Source organism: Balaenoptera ricei, chromosome 10 (genome assembly GCF_028023285.1).
Source record: "Balaenoptera ricei isolate mBalRic1 chromosome 10, mBalRic1.hap2, whole genome shotgun sequence".
Taxonomy (NCBI): Eukaryota; Metazoa; Chordata; class Mammalia; order Artiodactyla; family Balaenopteridae; genus Balaenoptera; species Balaenoptera ricei.
The window spans coordinates 63,093,798-63,116,078 of NC_082648.1; the positions used below are offsets into that span (position 1 = coordinate 63,093,798).

Genomic DNA, 22,281 nt, shown 5'->3' on the forward strand with positions numbered 1-22,281 from the left:
CTTTCATATTTCCAATGCTAGAATTGAATCATTTTCTTCAATTTTCTCTCAGTTGAGATGACAAATAATATCACTTTTTTCTGTGAGACTTCTTCAACAATTGAAGATCAGTCACTGAGCTCCACATGTATTGGAGCTCCAATTTTATTGGTTACCATTTTAGGCAAACAGCATGGATATGGCCCAATGGGGTGGGGGGGGAATAAGAACCAGAAATATAAGAAATAGATTCTGGTTCCGTCTCTGTAAATTTGAGCACATATTTTGATTTCTCTGTAATTCATTCTTTGATAAAATGGGAATACATTCATCCAACAAATATTACAGAACCTATGCCCTGTGCAAGAAACTGGGCTAGATAGCAGTGACGTAGTGATAAACCAAGCAGACATGGCTCTTGCCTTAAGCAGAATAGTTGGGATGAACAACTAAAATAATAATAATAATAATAATAGTAATAAACAAAAAACAGAAAGAAAAGGAAAAAGGTGGCAGAGGTGAAGGGATACAAGACTATTACAAGAGCATATAATAGTGGGTGTTTGTTAATATTTATCCTAATTTCCTCAAACAAATAAAACTTGTCATACAAATGAAAAGCTGTCTATTATTATCTTCAATGGTGATTAAAGTGTGCCTGGACAGTTGTCAGAGTCACCTGGCAAGTTAACCATTATCCACTTAAAATGGTATAATTAAAATTAAAGCATAATGAACTGCCTATAATAAACATCAAGTGATTACTTGTTGAATAAAGTATTGTGATGCTCCAAATATATACTTATATATGTTTCTACTCATACCATGAAAGCATATGATTAATAGACACACATGAATTTTTTATAACACAGAAGGTCTGATATCTGTATTCTCTGAAACAAGAAAAATGCAGTTCTATTGGGCATAAATTATTATTTTTTAAACATGATGTTAGAATGGCAGAAAAATAAGCATGGATATCTTTGTGATGATTTAAAAATGATTCAATGTCTAAGTTCATTGTTGGAAGCTGTTGCAATGTACATAAATATGTACTGCACATGTTTATAACATTGCCAGTCCCAACCCATCCATAGACCATAAAGGACATTATTATTCTCCTTTCATAGACCAATCCAATGTTTTGGGTTAGACTCAGAATGGATTTTGCAAGGCACTAAGATTATAAATTCTTTTAAAGTAGTATCAGTCTTTCTAGAAACAACTATTCACAGATAATTTACTGATAAAATTATAATCATTTTATAATACAGGAAGTTTCTTAAAGCTTACCCTTAGAAAACACTTTCAGTCTAATACTAAATGCAATGTTCATTTGCAAGTAACAAAATCACATTTGCTTTAAATGTTCTAAAATTCAGATTCAAACTGGAGTTCTCCCCAGTTAGCCTGATTAACCGAGTTTCATATAATTATAATTACACTCGCAAAAAAGAATGGCTTCTAGTAAACTTATTCATAACCAATATCAGACCATTTTTCTCTAAATAAATAAAAAATATTTTCCTATTTGCTCTCTCAAATGTTACACAGCCCAAGTCACTAAGTCAAAATTATACTGATTCTTATGACCTAGGGTCACAAATACCTGTTTTCTTTAGAATCCCTATCCACAGTTACATAGCAAATGGGAATAAGTCCAGGACAAAACAGTTGGAGAGTAGCTGGGTTCATTAGGCAACATTCCAGGTGTTTGTTTCTGGCAAAAATGCAAGAAAAAAATGCCACTGAATCCCTGACCATTATGTGCTCACAGTTCTGCTTGAATGTGATAATGGCAGTAGTTAAATTAATGTGTCCTTTTTGCTACAGGGCAGGTCTGTGTTATTTCAATCAGACATTCAAACATTTACCACATGGAGACTCACTGTCCAACTTTCCTCATATTAAAGTCCTAAAATTCTCTCTAGAGAAAATAAGAGAGAGAAAGAAATAGCTAGCTAAACAAACAAATGCTTACATCCAAACTTCAGACATCTTTCTGAAAATAAATATTTTTAGTCCAAGAGAGAATTTATAAACTAAGAAATATTGTAGATGTTACAGCAATAGTTTTATAATTGCAGAACTTTTGATAGAGCTTATTATTGAAAATCAAAGGAAGAAAATGTAAGGACATTCTACATTTGTTCTGTGACAAATGGCTTCCTCTCTCCACACATCACAGAATTGTGGCTATCACAATGGACATATCTCTGTCCACTCATTTCCTCAGACCAATGACTTATCTTAGCTCTTTAAAATAATTGGCTCATTATAATTCCCCATTTTCGGTCATTAATTATGTACAAGGGATAATTGCACCCTACCTGTACCCTGAGCATGTTGATATTCTAATTTAACATGGTTTCTTCTTTGACAAGTGTGTAATCTATCGAGAAAAAACTAAGCATTTTTCATTATATACATTAAACTTAGCTTCAGCTCCTTTAATCTCAGAGGAAAGCTGCCCCTCCAGTTAAGATTAATCTGTCAATTTAAGCACTCAATCTCCCCATATCATCTAGGACTCAGTTCCATCTATTATCCTTTCTCTCTTTTAGATATATAACCATTCTCTTCACTGTCATCAAAATAATAGCTTACTCTAGCTGTCTTCCTTTTTTTTCTTTCAACTCACTACAGTAAGTTTCTTCCAAAAATGCCTTTGCCAAAGTCACCAGTGATCACCTAATAGTTAAATCTAATGGACTCCTTTAGGGTTTTTCTTCTCTCTTTGGCCCTCAGGATACTGTCTCACCTAGATCTTTCCTATCTCACTGATCATTCCTTTTAAGTCTCCAGCAGTAGGCTTTTTTTCCTTTTGTCGAATACTAATTTCTCAAGGATCCCGTCCTCAACTCATTTCACACACTGCATGCACCACCTGGAAAATCATATAACCTACTGGTTTTATGCACCATCCCTATAATAAAGGCTTTTTACAACTGCATCAGTGTGGTCCTGGCTTCTCCCCAAAGTCCCAGGATCTTATGTTCAGTTGTGAATAGTCTGTATATTTTTTGTTATTGTTGTTTATCTGTCATAACTAAATTCTTTATAAGACCAAGGAAAAAACTGTACTAATCATATTTCTGAAAAAATTGTATGGATAAAAGAAATGATGACATGGTCAAATCCATTAAAAATAGCAGGATTATCATTAATATTTTGTCCCAGTGCACTGTCTTTACATATATCTTTATGCTGAAACATTTCTGCACAGATCACTCTTATTTCTGAATGAAGAAAGCTTTACAGCCAATATGACCTTTTAAAAAAGGATATAAATGAGACATAAAGTCAGCTTAAATTTCCTTCCTCAGTTCACATTTCCATTAGCAAATATCCATCCATCAAATATTCTCACCTCTTCAGCATGGGAAGAAACAGAGTGCCAATACCTCTGATTTAACCTTGGTACACAAAAATGTGCCTGTTAGCAGTTTACATTTATTTTAATAGCTATGAAAATGAAAATACAGCATTGAGTTCATTTTCTAAAGAGAAAAATCTAATTCATCAAGATTATGAGTATTGCTGAAAGGCCACTATGGGAATGTAGTGGTTGCTTAGAATGGGTTGTCATTAATCAGTCGTCACCCATGCTGTGCCCTCATGTGGAGTGACTCACTGATATGGACATAAACACAATCCTGCTAATTCCATTTTTAAAAGCAATGCTTATTTTAGGAGGACTGCATATCTGGACTATTTCTTGACATGAGAGAGCAGCAACCACCTGAATTTTTGCTGTTGCATTTTGTCTTTGCCAAGGGAAACAATATCCACTGTTTAGCCATTTGCTTGTCTTGTATCCACTATAAAAAACTTTATCACTTAATTGGTCTCACTATCTTTATCATAGGTCTTAAAATGTTGTTTCTACACATGTGTGACTTACCAATACCAATTAGAAGATAACAAAAATATAATTATACCTGAGTTTATGAAACTATGGTTTAGGCCATTTCAGAATCACCTGGATGCTTTTCTAAAAACAAAACAAAACAAAAACAGATTCCTGGACCCCCCCAGGAAATCCACTGAGTCAGAAGATTTTCAGTGAAGCAAGAGTCTATGTTTTAATAGACTTACCAGGTGATCCTTATGCACACTAAAGTTGAAAACAAGACATTCTCATTGCTTTTACTAAGTTGACTTTGAACAAGAAATCAGAAAGAGCGATTGAAAGCAGAGGAAGTTGCCAAAAATGTTTCACTTTAAAAAAAAAATGGGATCCCATTTAGAAAAGGTTCAAGGAGATTCCTGCCTGTGCTCCTCACCTGAGAAAAAGCCAAGGCAATGAAGGCATTCTAGCATGATGTCCTAGAGACCTCGGGACCTAACAAATCATATTATTTACTATCTACATCTTTAAGAGCAGCTTGACTGCCTTTGCTCTCTTTAGAGTTAAAATAACCAATTCACTTCACTTCCTTCTGCTGCACAAAAATCAGTCACTTCAAGCATCCAAGTTGGCCCAGATATAATAATAAGGCCATGCCTTGAAAAGGAAATGAAAAAGAATAAAACATGAATCAAAATTTTACCTCTTCCTCAAAGGAAGCTGTGAATTATGGTTAGAAATAAGCTGATAAAATTGTAAGCAATGTTCTACTTTAAAAACAGCAGCAAGTGAAATACAATTTGGCAGGCAGGAAGAGCACAAAATTCTCTCAAAAAAAGAGATCATGACTGAGGGTGAAATTTTCTTATGTGAACAAAACTTTCTGTGTAAATTTAGTTCAACTCTAACTGCTATTCCACATCCATAAATACTACCCTCACTCAGGTTTTCTCTCTTTTCCTCTAAGTGTATGTTCTGATGGTGGCTAATACAACACTTTTCCAGCACTGAGGAAGAAATGTCTTAGCAGAAATATGGCTACTTTTTCAAATATAAAATAGAATAACTTTGACCTTGGAAATATGATTCATATTTTGTCCTAGAATTTTAAAAAATTTCTAAAGAACCTAATTATAACATAATTATTAGACTTTGTTTTTCTTCTAAATCTGCTGAAGGAATTAATAAAGTATCATAGCAGAAGAAAACCTAATAGCAACCTTATAGATTTCTCATGTATAAAATTGAGACAACAAAATCTTCCCTAACTGCTTCACAGAGTTGATATCCCCACATGCTTCAAATAGCAATATGTGTATCAGTTGCCTATTGCTGTATAACAAATCACCCTGAAATTTAGGCGTCTAAACAAAAACCATCTATTGACTTAGTATTCTGCTTTGGAATGGAGTCTTCTAATCGTCTCCCCTATGTTCACTCATGAGGGGGATCTATTGGGCATGGATGGTCCACAGCCGTCTCACTCACATGTCTGGTGTTTCACTGGGACTTTTGTTCTGGGCACTTTTGCTCTTCTCCATGTAACTTCTCCAGCATGTTCCAAAAGAGCAAGTCACAATGTGCAAGCATCTCTCAAGCCTCTGCTTGCATCACACAGATGAATATCCAGTTGGCTAAAGCAAGTCACATGGCCAAGCCTAGAGTCACTATGGTAGGGGATTGTACAAACATGTAGAAGCCAGGGGTGTGATTCATCAGGGATAGTAATTATCACAATCTAACAAAAATGTATTACAGTTATTTAGTAACTATAAAGAATCATATGAATATAAGAATTATAACATTAAAAATAGTAAAGTAGTCAAAGTAATAATAAAAGTAGTAAAAAAAATTATAAAAGTAAACTTGGACTAAGTCTATCAATGCCTTCCACCCTTGACAATTGACCTTGTTTCCTACAATGTAGTAAATCTGATTGATTCAGATTTCATCAATTTTTAAAAATACCCTTTGAAGTACATGTCGGTGGAAACACATTTGAGATACATATCTGCTCAAGAATAAAGGACCAAAAGGCAGGCAGACAGAAGAAGATATCTGCTACTTAATAGGCAAAAAAGAAAAATAAAAACCTTAGACAAACGAATAATCACAAACTCAGTGAAATAAAAGTTAGAAGTAGAGATATATAATCTATCATTGCTTAAAAAATGGAATGATTGGGACTTCCCTGATGGTCCAGTGGTAAAGAATCCACCTTACAATGCAGGGGATGCAGGTTCGATCCCTGGACAGGGAACTAAGATCTCACATGTCACGGGGCAACTAAGCCAGCATGCTGCAACTACTGAGCTTGCGTGCCTCAACTAGAGAGCCTGCATGCTGCAAACTACAGAGCCCACGAGCTCTGGAACCCACATGCCACAACTACAGAGAACAGACGCCCTGGAGCCTGTGTGCCACAATTAGAGAAGAGAAAACCTGCACGCCACAGCTAGAGAGAAGACCACGTGCCACAAGGAAAGATCCTGCATGCCTCAGCGAAGATCCCGCATGCCTCAACTAAGACCCGATGCAGTCAAAAATAAAAAATAAATAAATAAATAAATAAATAAATCTTTAAAAAACATGGAATGATTAATGTCATAGACCCAGAAAGATGAGACAAAAAAATAAGAGATTGTTTATCTCCTCTAGAACACCATTTAATGACATTCTAAAAATAAAGCTATGCTTTAAAAAAAGTGAAGAAAAAGTTCCATCTCTTCCATTAGGTCCACTCAGTAGTGTCTCAGTGAGCGAAAGACATTTCTTGCATCCAACCTATGTTACTCATGGTAAACTTGCCCTTATTAGCTTTGTCCCTGTCTCTGGGCAATCCTTGTGAAAACTGGTTACCGCCTTCACACAACCACATAACCCTCCATTCACCTGAGTGCTGTCCTAATGACATCTCTTTTTTTTTCCCTTCTGTAGACTAAATTTCAGTTTTCTAAACTGTTCCTCAAGATGTTTTATTTTCAAACCCTTGAATCACTTTCACTGCACTCTTCTAAATCCTCTCAAAAATTTCAACATTCATCTCAAGGGAGTGAGGCTCCTTCAACTTAGCTTATGATTAGCCAGAGACAACTATAATGCAGTTAACCTCTCCAACCTCAGATTATCTTGAGGATTAAATAAACTGATACAGTTTCTTAGAATGAGCTTAAATAGTAACTAGTATAAAATACGTTAGCAAGCAGTAATTATAGTAGCTGCTGGGCACATTAATTTTAAACCTTCTCGGGTATGGGCATTTTCACTAACAGTATGTACTATATTATTGACTAATATGGAACTTCTCAGCCACTATGGCTACTAGCTCTTCTTCACTTTTATTCAGATTGAATCAGTGATTTCCCATTTGAGCATTCCATTTTTTAAAAATTTATTCAATTATCAAAGTCATTCGGAATTTGAATCTATCTTCTCACTTTTAAAGCAATTTTTCCATGTTTGAGTAAGGTTGTGACTAATGTAAATTTACTGTTGTGGATTCAGTGAGCTCTGAGGTCCTGAGAAGGAGTTGGAAGAAGGACAGTACTCTTTAGCAGGTGTTACTATGTATCCGAGGAGAAAATAGTTGTATGCTTTGAAGGATCATCTGATTTAATTCCAGTAATAATAAATAATAGCTAACATGCTTTGAGCATTTACTATGTACCATACTGTGCTATACAATTTACATGAATTATTTCTTTTATCCTCACAAAATTACAATGCTGTAGTAGGTACTTAGACTGTTCTCATTTTACAAATGAGGAAGTTCAGTTTTAGATATGCTGAGTGACTTGCCTAATGCTGCATACCTTTTAGGTGTCAATGTTTGAATTAAATCCAGGTCAGACTCTAGAAACTGAATTTCTAATCCTTAAATAAATTTCCTGTACAATTGCCACAAAAAAGTCTTGTAAGAGAGATATTGGCTCTATTTCGTAGGTGAGTAGATTGAGACAAGGAAAAGTTAAATAACTTATCCAAGATCCACCATAAATGACAGATTAAATATTTGAACCCAGGGCAGTCTGGCTTCAGGATAAAACAACAACAAAAAAATAGTAAAACAAATGTGGTTCCAGAAAGCACAAATCCACAAATGTAAATTTCTTGTTACACTGTCTGGGTAGACTTGTCATTCACAAGTCCAACTTTAAGTTTTGAAAAGAAAATGATAGAAACAATGAAAGCTGTACGCTAAACAGTTTTTAAAGCTCTCTTGAATATAGGGTCTCACTGACAACTTCAGTCAAGTAAGCAAGCACATGGCATCCAGCGTGACAAACCACCCCCAAAACTTAGTGGCTTAAAACAACAGTCATTTATTTTGCTCATGGACCTGCAGTTTGGAGATGAACACGCCACTTCTATTCCATGTGGCATCAGCTGTTGGAGATTTGAACAGGGACTAGACAGTCTATTTTCAAGATGGTTCTTTGGCCTGAAGATAGGTGCAGACTGTCAGCTGGGACCTCAGCCAGGGATATTAAGCCCCTTCCTGGACTGCTTGGGTTTTCTCATGGCATGGTAGCTGGGTCCCAAAGGAACTACATAGAGTTGGTATTACCTTTTAAGAGTTAGCCTGGGAAGTCACATAGTGACACTTTGCTGTAGTCACAAGTCAGGCTGCCCATATTCAAAGGATGGAAACATGGCCACCCACCTCTTGGGAGGAGTGTCAAAGTGATAAAGTAATTAAACTCTTACACTCATTTTACTTTAAAAGCTACAGTTCTTTAACCCTAATTAATAACTTTAGTCCCACTCTCAACTCTCAGATCAACTCTGTCTCTAGTAAAGAGGATGTACGAAGCCCTGCTGAAGCAGTTCAGTGGCTTTGCGAAGAGTCAGACCTGCAGGTCCATAGAAGCAGTCATGCTGTTCAAAGAACACTCATCTGGGAAATCAGGCAATCCAAGATCTCATTCCAGGAGTTTCCTTAATCCTGTTTTATGATTAAGGACTCTACAGGCCTTAGATTCCTCATATGTAAAATGGTTGTTGATCTAGGTGACCTCCAAAACCTCTGAGATTTATGATGAAAGTAACTCCTTACCTACGCATTCTCCCATACTTATGTCCCATACCTCATGTTCTAGTGCCCACCCAGATCCAGAATTTGTCTGCCTCTGAAAATCTGCCTCTGTGACTAGGCACCTAGTACCTGGTCCTACAACCCTCTCAGAGGACAGCCTGCCTTCCAGAATTTCTATCACATGTAACTCTGTCACTCAGCTGTCCCAAATGACTAGGATGGTAGAGGCTAGGTTTGGTAACTGATCTGGATGAGGTCCCAGCAGCCTGCTCTTTATGTAGATTGACTTGTCAGAGATTTATCTTCAGATTCACTTCTGCATACCTTTCCCTAGAATAGCAGGCCCCATCCTTGATCCCCTACTCTCCTTGACCTTCACACGCCCAAGAAGGTTCTAAGAGAAATCTCTGATTTTCTGGCTTAGAATTCCCCAGCACCATCTGTTCTTGGGTTCTCATGTTTATTTTATATTCCTTTCTCTTTCCATCACTGCCTTTAACAAAAGTGTCTAGGGAGTTCTTGTATTTTTCACCTTGATTTTTGCTTCTTTTTCCAAAAATAGTAGCAAAAACCTTCCCCAAAGTTTCCATAAGTCAGCTTGAAAACTCCTATTATGCATGATATGTTTTGATGGGAGTCTTAATTATATAAAACTAATTTAAGTGTCAGCAATACTTTTTCTAATATGCATGTAGACATACTTTTCATCTGATAATAAAAATGACACAGAAGGTAAAGAATTATTGTGTGGGAGTAAAGATTGCCTAAGAAAACATTGCAATTCATGGTGAATACCCATTTTTATAAGGCTGACATTGTATTAGTAATTATAATAGTTTTACTTGTCACTAAAACAAAAAAAGGAGAATATTAGTTTTATTGTACAAAGATAAGAGTCATCAAATGTATTGTCTGTGAGTATAACTATTATTTTTTAAATTATCATCGGTATTTTTAATTAGTATGTGCTAGTATCCACAGGGATCTAAATATTCTGGAATACAAGTTATCGAAAGACATGGCTGTTATCCCCAAACATCCTTAAAAAGAAACAAATCTATGACTCATTGTCACATGTAAATTTAACAAAGTCCCAATTCAATCCTTTGCATGGCTCGTAAAAAAGTAAATGAGATAACCTCCATCCAAAACTGACAAAACTTTAGAGCTCTTCTATGGCTGACATCCAATCTGTACCTATTATTCACTTAAAATGAGCTCTCAGGAAATGTTTTTCCTCCTTGACTTGCTTTTAAACTATGTATGCTTAGGTCAGGAGGTCTGCCTTGCCTTAGTTGTATGCATAACACAGAGTAAGTGTTTTGTTTTGTCCGTTTTTTTTTTTCTTCTGGATATATCTTCCTAATGTTAAAAATAGTCATTTGAATCAAAAAATTAACTTGGTGACTATGATTTAATATTTCCACTTAGCATATTAAAAGAAAAAGACTTCTTATGTGTTTTATGTTGCATTTTATAGGTAAAATAAAATTGCATTATTTAATTGTTTTTACCAAAAACATAATGCAAGTTCACTGGCAAACACTGCTGTAGTTTTATAGTTTCTCATCAAACTTTGGTCCAATTCTTCAAAGAACAGTGAAATCCTTTTTTGGCTTAATTCTCTTTAATATCTATCTAGAGAAGAAAGAATGAATCAGCACTACCAATTCAGTTTTTTTGCCTCAATTTCAACTCAACAGTTTGAGGATTTCCTGTCTGCCAATGCAAACATTTTTAAAGCAGCATTATTTCTTACAAAACTTCTTATGTCTCATGGCATTTCACGATGTCAGTGAGTGTGAAAAGCTTTTTGATAACTGATTTACTAAAAAAAAAAAAAAAAAGATTCTTGGTGGAAATTGAAAATTGATATCATCTTATCACTGTCTACCAGAATATTAAAATGTGAACCGCAAGTGATGAATGACCAATTCCCAGTAACTCAATGAATCAAGGATGTAATTTAAGGAAATCTTTATCTAGTCACTAAAAAAGGTAATGGTGTGGAAAAGTTGGAGGAACTGTGTATGTATGTATGTGTGTGTGTGTGTGTGTGTGTGTGTGTGAAGTATGCATTTTATTTTATGGTTTTCCCACTTACTCTACTCCTTGTATTAATAATATTAATGTGTAGAAAATAAGCAAATCCTGCATCTACACATTTTCATTCACAGATCAAGACTGTATATTGTCTATTTCTCATTACCTTTTAGTCTTCTGAAGATCACATATTTTCCTCTCCTCCAAAAATTATTCTGTAATATGGTAAAAGCCAAGAAAATGTACACCATTTAAAAGTGGATAGAACCTACATCTGTGGAAGTTTTCTTTACTAGTCTTCTAAGCCATACAAATGAAAAAAAGTTATCACTAGTTGTGGCATGTCTTTCCACAGATATTCTAGCTCATATCTCATATTAGTCATCTTTAATCTTCATTAGTGCTCCACATTTGTGAGTGAAATAGCGAATATTTGTTTTAATTTATGTTTTGACCTGTGTCCCAGAATTTAAAATATTCATTGGAAGACATTTAATTATCTGCTAAGAAATAAAAAATCAGGTACAATTACCTAATAATGTTTTAAAAGGAAGATAATAAATCAAAATACATACATACGTTTATTAAGTTTGGACAGAAAAAAACTCAACACCTTCTTACTCAAATCATGGGCATCATAACTAAGAGGTACAAATGAGGATTACTGAGAAAATTCAGTAAGAATTCCCATTTTATTCAACAAGCAGATACAGTGCTATTGAAACACTAAATTTAAATATCTTTAGGTTGGGCAAGGACTTTTTAATTGACCACGGTGCCCTCATATCTTACTATAACCCACTGCCTATTACCTGCCTGCCCCCTGAAGGCAACTTTATCACAACCTCAAACATAAATCAAAATACTGCACTTCTATCCAGAGTCTACTAGAGCTCACTTCTGCTAAGTATGTATTTCTGTTTGGCTTTGTGCTATTACCTATGTTGCTTTTTAAAAAATCAGAAAATCATTCAGTTTCAATTATTTGGATGATTCAAAAAAATAAAATAACTTCAATGACCTCTGCTTAACAGTCTATTCCTTTTTCACTACACCCTCATCGTCCACACTAACACACTGTGTAGTCTCTAGTAATAGTGAGCTTAGAGTTCTATATTATACTGCTCTGCACAAAATGCTATGCTTTTATAAACTATTATCACCACCATCTCCAATTTATTAACTTGGTAAATGCCTATTAAAAATATCAAGACCATTCTTTTTTTTAAATTTATTTATTTATTTTTGTTTATTTATTTTTGGCTGCATTGGGTCTTAGTTGCAGCATGCAGGATCTTTTGTTGCAGTGTGCCCGTTCTTCGTTGCAGCGCTTGGGCTTCTCTCTAGTTGTGGCACACGGGCTCCAGAGCACGCGGGCTCTGTAGTTGCGACCCGCGGGCTCTCTAGCTGTGGCATGCGGGCTCAGTAGTTGTGACGGGCAGGCTTAGTTGCCCCGCGGCATATGGGATCTTAGTTCCCCTACCAAGGACTGAACCTGTGTCCCCTGCATTGAAGGGCGGATTCTTAACCACTGGACCGGGGAAGTCCCTCAAGACCATTCTTAAAATTTCTTTGATTTTCACAGGCAGACTGAGTTGATCCTTCCTCTAAGCACCATTAATATGTACATGCATTTTGAGGTATGTAGTTATTTGATTGCATGGCTATCCATTTACTAAACTGTGAGCTTCATCAAAACAGGAACATCCGAAGTGCTTTGAGCAATGCTTGGGACATAGTAAGCATTCAAGAAATAATTTTCAAAAGAAGGAATGAATTGTTACATAAATAATATCCTCAATCTTCCAAGTCACTCAGAGAATGAATATTTGTAATGTAAATGCATTGTAAATTAGTAAATGTATTGTCATTTAAGAAAACTGGATCCTGAAGCCATACTGTCTGGGTGCTAAACCTGACGTGGCTGCAAGTAATTGTGTAAATATGGGTGAGCTACTCAGACTCTCTGACCTCGGTTTTCTCATATATAAAACAGGTATTAAAAAGCACCTTCCTCAAAGATTCATGATGAGGACTGAGTAAATAAATTTTAAAAACTTAGAACAGTCCCTAGCACATAGAAGTGCTCAACAAAAGTTAGCTACTTTTACTACTGAACCTAAGCATAGAAATAATGCCTTTTTATGGGCATCATAAACATATCATTCATAAAAGAAAACAAATGAAACTGTGTAATCCTCACAATCCTTTGATTTTTAACAGAAGTTTTAAAAATTCTGTAAAGGCTTACTGGCCAAGCATATCTTCGCATATACATACGAAATACCGGCTTCAACAACAACAAAAAATATTACATGACCACATTATTTTAATAAAGATTTTATATATAAATAATATATATAAGTTATATATATTTATATATTATAAATTATTTATATATTATATTGTTTAATATAAATAATATATCAATACTTTATACATTCACTTTTAATGTTATGCCCCTCTGAATATCAATAATTCACTAAATTTTACTTCATTCACTAAATTTGTCTTCATATGGTTACAAGAATAAAATGCACCTTATAACAGCAACTCAGCTATGTAAAACATAACCTTCAAAACCCTACAGTAAAATTAGGGGTAAAATCAATCTTGTATGCATTTGTAGTCCTTAAATTAACACCCAGGATATCTAGTTCCATCTGTATGATGGATTATATACCCTGCCTGATACTCCTGACTGAGGAATTAAAATTATATATAAAAGTGTGTGTGCATGTGTGTGTAATAAATGTTATGTTGAACACATCACTGAGCTCATGCGAAAAATACAAAAGAGGAAGCAAGAGCTCTGGGGGGTGAGCAAATACCAAAGATGATTTTTACCTGGACAATTTTTACCTGAAGCCAGAAGACTTTGAGCTTCCATTGTGATTAGTGCACAAAAGGACAAGACTGGTAAAACCTGAGGTTCTCACAATGCAGGGAAACTAATAAGAAGATTAAGTACAGGAGAAATAAACCCTTACATTTGGAAAGATACATGACTGTCTAGCTGCTGGATGTGGGTGAAGAGAAAAATTAAAATTTCTCCTGAGGATCTGTAGCCACAGATTAGTTTTCACCCAGGTCTGCAGTTGGAATTCACACTATCTGTTTAGACCCAAGATCCTGAGAATGTAGAGAATGTCAGGGTGTCCTGGCTTGGTGCACTGCCGTATGACTCGCAGAAACAAATATAAAATCTCTCTGGAAGAGTTCAACTTCAAACCAAACCTCAAAGAATCCCCACTGGTAAAAATTCCAAGAGAAATGAATAGCTCACAGTCAAAATTCACAACCTGAGCCAAAACAAGAACCAGCGGAATGTAATATATAGATAGACAGAAGAGGGAAGGAGAGCAGGAGGGAGGGAGAGCGAAAGTAGATTAGATAGATGAATATACAGATAAATAAATAATACACAAATTAAAATAGACAATGGATTCTGGAATTATCATATACTTATTTATCACATTTAAAGCAATTAAAATCCTAAATAAAATGTTTGATAATATGACGATGAATCAAGAATATTTGAAAAACAAACAAACAGAACTTACAGAAATGGAAAATATAGTAACGAAATTAAAAACTTATTGGATGGATCAACTAAATGCATTAGTTTAAGTGAAAATTAGTGAACCACAATAAACGCCTGAGATATCATCCAGAATATAATGCAGAGGGTTAAAGAGAAGGAAAATATGAAAAAGAGAATATGAGACATGGAGTGGAAGAAAATCTAATGTATGTATAATTGTAGGTCATAAAAGTAGCCAATAAAGAGAAAGGGGAGCAAATGATAGTCAAAAAGATAATGCTGAAGACATTTCCAAGACAATGGTTAAAGACTCAATCCTCAGATCCAGGAAGTTCAATGAATCCTAAGCAGAAAAATAAAAAGAGATACAGCTAAAATAAAAAGTACCAAAATGAATGGGAAGATCTTAATATCAGTGAGAGAGAAAAATAGAGACAATCTTCAAAAGAATGATTATTAAAATAATTGCTGGTTTTTGAACAACAATAGAATCCAGATAAGAATGGATCCCTTGGTTTACTGAGAACAAATAATGGTTAACACAGTTCTATTTCCAGTATTGTAGATTTCAAGTCATATTCAAACAAGTAATAAATGAGAAAGTATAGTACCAAAAGACCCTCACTGAAAGAAATTTTCATCTATATCCTTCAGGCCAAAGGAAAATTATCTCAGATGTGAGATTTAAGATGTAAAAAAGAATGGTAAGGTAACATATTAATAAATATTTGGGTAAATTTAAACAAACATTGATTGTCTACATTAGCAGTAAAAATCACTAATTGTATGTTTGTGTGGGGTAGAGGGTAAATAGGCTAGAATTAAAATACTGAGCCACAATAATACGTAAGTTGTTATAAGAGTGTTCAAGATAAGGAATTCTAAGGTATTGATTTGTTGCAGAGAAAAGACATGGCATGAGAATTTAGAGGCCTCAAGTAAAGTATGCCTGTTATATGTACTAAGGTAGCCACTAGAAAAATAGTCATAGTACACATAACTTCCAAAAATTAGAGGAGAAATATACAATAAGAAAAATAAATTTGAAAACTCAATTTATCCCAAAAGACTGGGACAAGGGTAGGGGTGAGGGTGGGGCAAAGGGAGAGCGGGGAAAACAACAACAATAAACATAGATGAATTTCAAAATATTATGTTGAGATAAAGTCAAAAGAAAAGATACTTTTCATTTATTTAGAGTTCACAATAGGTCAACAGTAAACCATATATTGTAGAGATGCATTTAAAGGAACTGTGATTTGGAATAATAGATATTTTGAGGAAGATACAGTGGTATGTGATGGGACAAGGGGTCATGGAGGGTTCCTAGCATACAAGCAAGTTTCCATTTCTTAGTCTCAGTGATGTGACAATGATGCTTATTTTATCATTTTTTTCTGAAGTATGCATGTAACTTTACACACTCATATAGGGACGGTGTATTTCACAATAAAAACGTTTTACTATCAGGACTCTTCATAAAGGAAACTTACTTTCATTCCATTGAGTAGTTTCATGAGAGAATTGACTGGGTAGAGTACATTGAAGTAGATGATTCCTTGGGGTCCATCCTAATACTTAGTTATTTAGCAAAACGTGCAATTACTGCATTTGTCATATCAGGAGAAATAATTGTGTAAGATTTAGATGGGAGCATCTGAAAGACTGGCATCTCAAACAAGCCATATTCTTGAGATAAAACTGGCTGTTACAGACAGAGCAGCTGAGATCTGGGAGGCCTTAGTTGAGATCTCCTTTCCAAGGATCATCACACCTGTCCTCACAGTTGTCTATTTACAGACTCCCAGCCTGATTCTCTCTTGGAGGTTCAGGGGCTCTCATATTATCCAGCTTTTACACCTTGGCAAATGTCAAGGCATTAGGACTCTTAGTTTCTGGCATTTGTGACGTGTGTAGGATAAGCGACGATAAATCAGACTGACTAAATTTCCCAATCCCATCTGGTACTGCTGCTGCATAGATAGATGCAATCATGGTTTAAAAAAGAAATCTGACTGGCAATGGTGTGTCTTGAGTCATGAAATGTGTGAGCTGGTCACCCAAATAAGCAGGAGAGGAAAACTCACTTAAAGCTTTTATAATTCTGAGCTATTTTTGTTTGATGTCATTTCATAAATCATATGGTACTGGTGCTATAAAACTAAATACACAGTATATAAATAGATAATAGAGAAGTCTGTGGTTTTCTACAATAGTTACAACATGGCAACTGCTATGTGATATTTCTTTCACATTTTAAGCATTTTGAAAAACTAATATTTGCTTCTGTCAATTGTTCTGTCTTTATTATCTTTATCAAGAAGTACTTTTCAAGTTCCAACACACTTTTTCACTGATATGCCATGCTGTGTGCTAAGTATAAAGAGAGTTTCAACACTATCACCAAACACTTTGGAGCTCACACAAGTTCAGGGCAATTAAAGACACTAGGTTCAGTCCTGTCTTCCAACACTCTTTCAAGAAAATTTCCCCTCTTCTGCACAAGCCCCTGGTTCAAATATTGCAATAACAACTATCAATGCACAAATTGGGTTAGGGCCGATTATATAAATTGAGGAAATTGTATTCTATGGTGTCTGTAATGAAGCCATGTTCTCTCATGCACTCTACTATTGAATAGCTGATTTGGGGGCAGAGGAACAAAGTAGAAACAAAGAAAAACTAAGAATAGCTGTGATTCTTTTTTCCCCCAAAAGCTAGTCTCAAATCCAGTTTTAAACAAATGTCAGGGACAAGAAAGACAAAGAAAAATAAACTCACATCATTCAAGGGAATAAACTCAGCACCAGCATGATTGCACAAAGATGGAGTCCCAACCAATTAATGTAGATTTCCTTCAAAGTTACAGTTCATAGCTGAGAAATTAGGACTAGGTGAAGATAATGTGTGTTTATGTTGGCAAGGCTTTATATCTAATCCTGACATACGAGTTCATATGCTGTATTTACCCACTGATGATAGAAAACGAGAGGGCTTGTTAAGACTGCAGGTGACCCTAACTTGAAAGGGTGCTTAGCAGGGAAGAAGACGGGAGAAGAATTAATAAGTTAAACATTGCCAAGCAGTTAAAGAGAAGCAGAGCACCATTACATAATGACAAGGTTAGGAAGGTTCAAGTCACTGGGCTAAGTGCTTTAGATATAGTTTATCATTTCTTCTCGCAATAAGGCTTCAAGGTAGGTAACATTTACAGAAGAGGACAATATGAAATCCCAAAGAAATGGGACTACTTATATCTGAAAAAGGAGAAAATGTTGTCATCAGGGAGCATCAACAAAAAACACGTACCTATGATGTAGCACTATGTATATTTTAAAAGTGGAGTTAGGCTTCAACATCTAGAAAAAATGTTCTAAAGGTCTGATTTCAGGTCACCAAGAGTGGTAGTTGTATATTTCTTCCTCATAGTTTTTGAGGGTGGAGATGTCACAGACAGTGCAGACATCTAGGAAATGCCAGTTGGATATATCTATAGCAGTTAGGTATAGCACCAAGGTCAAAAGCACAGGATTTAGAGCAGTGGTCAGCAAACTATGACCCATGGACCAAAGCTGACACTCCTGCCCATTTTTGGACAGTCCACAAGCTAAGAGTAGCTTATACATTCTTAAGTGGTTGAAAAATATGAAAACAAAAGTAATATTTTTTCACACGTGAGAGTTATGACACTTGCAGTCTAAAATCTTCACCATCTGGCCCTTTACAGAGAAAGTTTTCCATCCCTGCTCTGAGTTGCTGGGTCTTGAATCCAAATCCTGATTTATGTTCAGCTAAACTCACTTAATTTCTTTAAACCTCATGCCTTCATCTTTAAATGATACCTACCTTGAAGGTTTATTGTGAAACAGAATGATAAACTATCTAAAGCACTTAACCTAGTATCTTGCACATAATAAAACTCAAAAAAAGTATAGATACCCTGCTCAGATAAGTCTAAGCTCCTTATGTAACTTTACAGCCTACCAATTGTATAATATGTCATGGGTTCCATAAGCCCATTTAGAATTTTTCAATATCATTATCATACCCAAATAAGGCTACCATGTGGTCCTTTTCCAGGAAAATGGCCAGTGTGTTATGAGCCAGGGGGTGGTTTAGCTAAAACTAAAGTTCTGTAAGGTATCACCTATTCCATATAAATCAACTTAATTTCAGAAATATTTATTGAGAGTCCACCATGGTCCAGGGACGATCCTAGGTGCTACCCTGGTTCCTCCCTGTGCAGAGCCTGATGGTTGCATTCTCCCTTCTTCCTCACTGATGGAACTTCAGTTTTGTAGGGGGTAGCAATGTGCCTAGCTAAAGCAAAGCACTACATTTTCCTACTTAACTTTGAAGGTAGGGATGATTGTGGTAATGAGAAGTAAGTGGGAATCACTGGGTAGATCCATTTTTGGATGTATTACTCCTTCTGCTTTTTGTTCTTAGTTCATGTCCTTCCTCCTCCCTGAACTGTGGGCATCATGGCTGGAGCTCTAGCAGTCATTTTGTGATTATGGGGGAAAGGCTTAAAAATTTGCAGAAACCTAGGCTTTGACATCCTTGAGCTGCTGAACCAGCAATGCTCTATCTCAAGACTTCTTGGCAAATCAGAAAAATAAAGCCTTTAATTTGTCTTTTGGTTTCTCTGTTTCTTATAGCCAAATCCAATCTTAACTAATATATCCACCCTCAAGGAGTTCTTTAATCTACATACTTCTTTGGGTCTAGGCATCCAAATAACAAGACTACACTTTAGCCATTTTAATCAGCTTCTGGTCATTTATGCCTGAGTAATATTATGTAATCTACTAGCAACAATCATCAAAAGTGAGGGAAAAAGATAAAGAAATAGGGAAAAGGAATCTGAGATGCTGAACTTTAAATGAGACTCCATGCCAGCTGACTACTGACAGTGGTGATCTTAATTGACATCTCTGATTTGGGAGCTTGAACTCTGTCCTGCAAATCAGCAATATAATTACTTCATCACTTAGAGACATTTTCAATGGAAACTTCAAACTTCATAAACCTTTGAGTCACCCACTCCTCTGGAAACTTCTCTCTCTTACAACGACTAGATTAAATGACAGGGAGGCTTTATTGATGTCAAGTCCATCTAAGTCATAACTCACTCAGGCAGATCACTGATTCAAGTTACATTTGAATTTGGCCAATCTTTGTCATTAATCTGATCCTATGGACCTAACTTATACAATTTACATTTGAAGTCAATAGAGGTCAGTGGGAGACTTATTTATGTTTTCTCACAGGGTTCGGTAATGAATACATAAATTTTTACCAATCTTTTAGTTTATCAATTTATTGTCTCAATCTAAGTCTGTCATCCACCAAACTCAAGCTGTGAAATAGAACAGTAATAAAATAGTGTTGCTTTATAAGCCAAAAAACTGTAGTTCTAATTTTCTGAACTGATAGAATCTAACTTTTAACCTTAATTGAAAGTGGGGAAAAAAGTTACTGACACAACTTTGCTGCCCACCTTTAGTAAGAATTAAACCATACGTATATTTGGAAATCATTCACTATATCACTGAAGATTATATTTTTAGATATGCTTCAAAGAGAAAAAAAGGAAGCAGCCATACATTTTTTAGTTAATGGCAAAAACAAAGTAACAGTCTATATCCTCTGATCCTTACATTGGGTAAAGCCTTGGTTTTCCTTACCAAGAGGGCCTGGCGCTTTGAAATCCAAACCAAGGGTTTTTCATGGTTATGACATTTCCTTAAAAAAAAAAATCAATCTGGCTTTTCAAGCACTGGAAACAGGGTCTTGTGAAATGTTGAAACCATAGCAAGGCTTCAGCCAACAAAGTTACTTTGATATTTTTTGCCCAAAAACCTTCTCAGAAGCTTCATCTGAAAATGGATCTAGTAACACTTCAAAGGCAAAGGCCACATAAGAGGCTTTTTATTAACAGCAGGGCTATCTTCTAGAGATTTAATTTTAGTCCCCTGAGACCTTGAATATAATCAAGTCATAGAGTCAATACTGAGCAAAATTTAATTTGGTCTTGTCCTAATCAGACCCAAGAAATGAAACAGGAATGACAAAAATTCTTATTTAAAAGGCTTAGAAGTATGGGGTGAAAATGTGACCTTTACTCACAATTCAAACACTTTACCCATTGTACTATGGCATGGAATGTGCTCTTTCTATTAATAAATCCAGAATTATAACCAACTTCTAAAGCAGGATCCAATCTGCAAAAACATGAAGGTGATTTGTTCGGAAACAGCATGCTTTTCGGATAACATCGTTGTCAAATACACATTGAGATCTTCTCTATTCAGATCCTCATTTGCTAAATCATAAGATAAATGTACTCAAGGCTTCATTAAGATATAAAAGAAATACATGCATTTAACATCTCAGTTAAATGCATTATCATAGTTTCACAAGTGATATGTATGGTAGGTGATAATAACCACAAGAAACAATTTTAAAACATACAGTATAACTTTCAAGGACATTATTGATTTGAAAATTTTGCATCTCCCATGAAAAGCAAATGAGACCAAAACAACTTTAATGGAATTTGTGTCTATTCTTAAACAGGAAATACAATAAAATTAAAAGTAAAAACAGAATAAGTTTCATTCCTGTTTATTACTAGGTTGTGTGAGGTGGCAAACCTACATATTTGGGTTTTAACAAGCCCACATCATTAAAGGTTTTAGACACATCCATAAATTAGATCTCATGTTTCAGAGATTAACAGATACTCAATATCTTAAAGTATAAACTCAGGACTGCTTTTGCTTTTGAAAAAAGCCTGATGGCAGCAACAATAAATATTATGTAGAACTTTGTATTTTCAGAGTTAAACCAAAGTATCAAATCTAAACTATTGTTGTAAACATCTGTGGATTCATCCTACAAGCGCACTTTTAAAATGTAACTGATAACTACTCAAGTAGGAACTAATTTTACCCAAATCCATATAGGAAGCTACTTTCAAGTAGTAGTCCCAAAACAAAGAGTTCAAATAAATAAAAATAATCTGTCAAATGGAGCACACCGATATCACTTAAATGAAAACTTCATTTTATCGAACATCAGGGTCTTTTACAGAATAAAGTTCTGCAAAGTTTGAACAACATGAAGTTAACGCATCCTGATTTCTGCTCAGCAGGGAAGTTTATTGCCTTTTCTCCTCCAGCAATGTAAAGAAAGAAAAGTGATTACTCTAAACACCTTGGTAAAATTTATAGTTCTGGCAAGTTTTACAGTCTAAAGCTGTCACATACACTCACGGAGGTTGTCAGCTGCCCAATTCTAGAGACTTGAATGTGAATTGCAACCCCCTGGAGTCATGTAATGCTGTTTCCAACTGGGAAATACATTTTAACTCTAATTTTCTTACTAAGAAAACACAGCCTTGTTCCCCTACCCATGGTAGATTAGTATGACTTAAAGTGTAGGAGGAGGGGACAGGCACTGGCAATTAAGAAGCAATATTCAGGCAGAGATACGAAAACATGCTGAAGAAGGGAAGTGATACCGTTAATAGAACTGAAATCTTACAGTAACTAAATTCCTTCAAAGTTGTGAATTCTGTGCTTATAATATTCCCAACCTGTACACCATCCAATATTCATCAGCCAAGAATGACTGGACCCACGATGAGTAGAGTGCTATGTGAGGTTCTATTTGGGATTATAGAAAATAAACAAAGACATTCCAGTCATGTTCTCATTCTCTATTATAGACTGAACGCCTGTGTCCCTGCAAAATTTGTATGTTGAAACTTAACCCTGAGTGTGATGGTATTTGGAGATGGGGCCTTTGGGAAGTGATTAGATC

The 22,281-nt window shown here is 35.3% G+C and overlaps 1 protein-coding gene across 6 annotated transcripts in view; it reads right to left on the reverse strand.

The window, feature by feature from the left end:
* The window catches only part of KCNC2 (potassium voltage-gated channel subfamily C member 2), a 199,618-nt gene that overhangs the window by 128,285 nt on the left and 49,052 nt on the right, over positions 1-22,281 (reverse strand). The gene's annotated exons all lie outside the window — the stretch shown is intronic.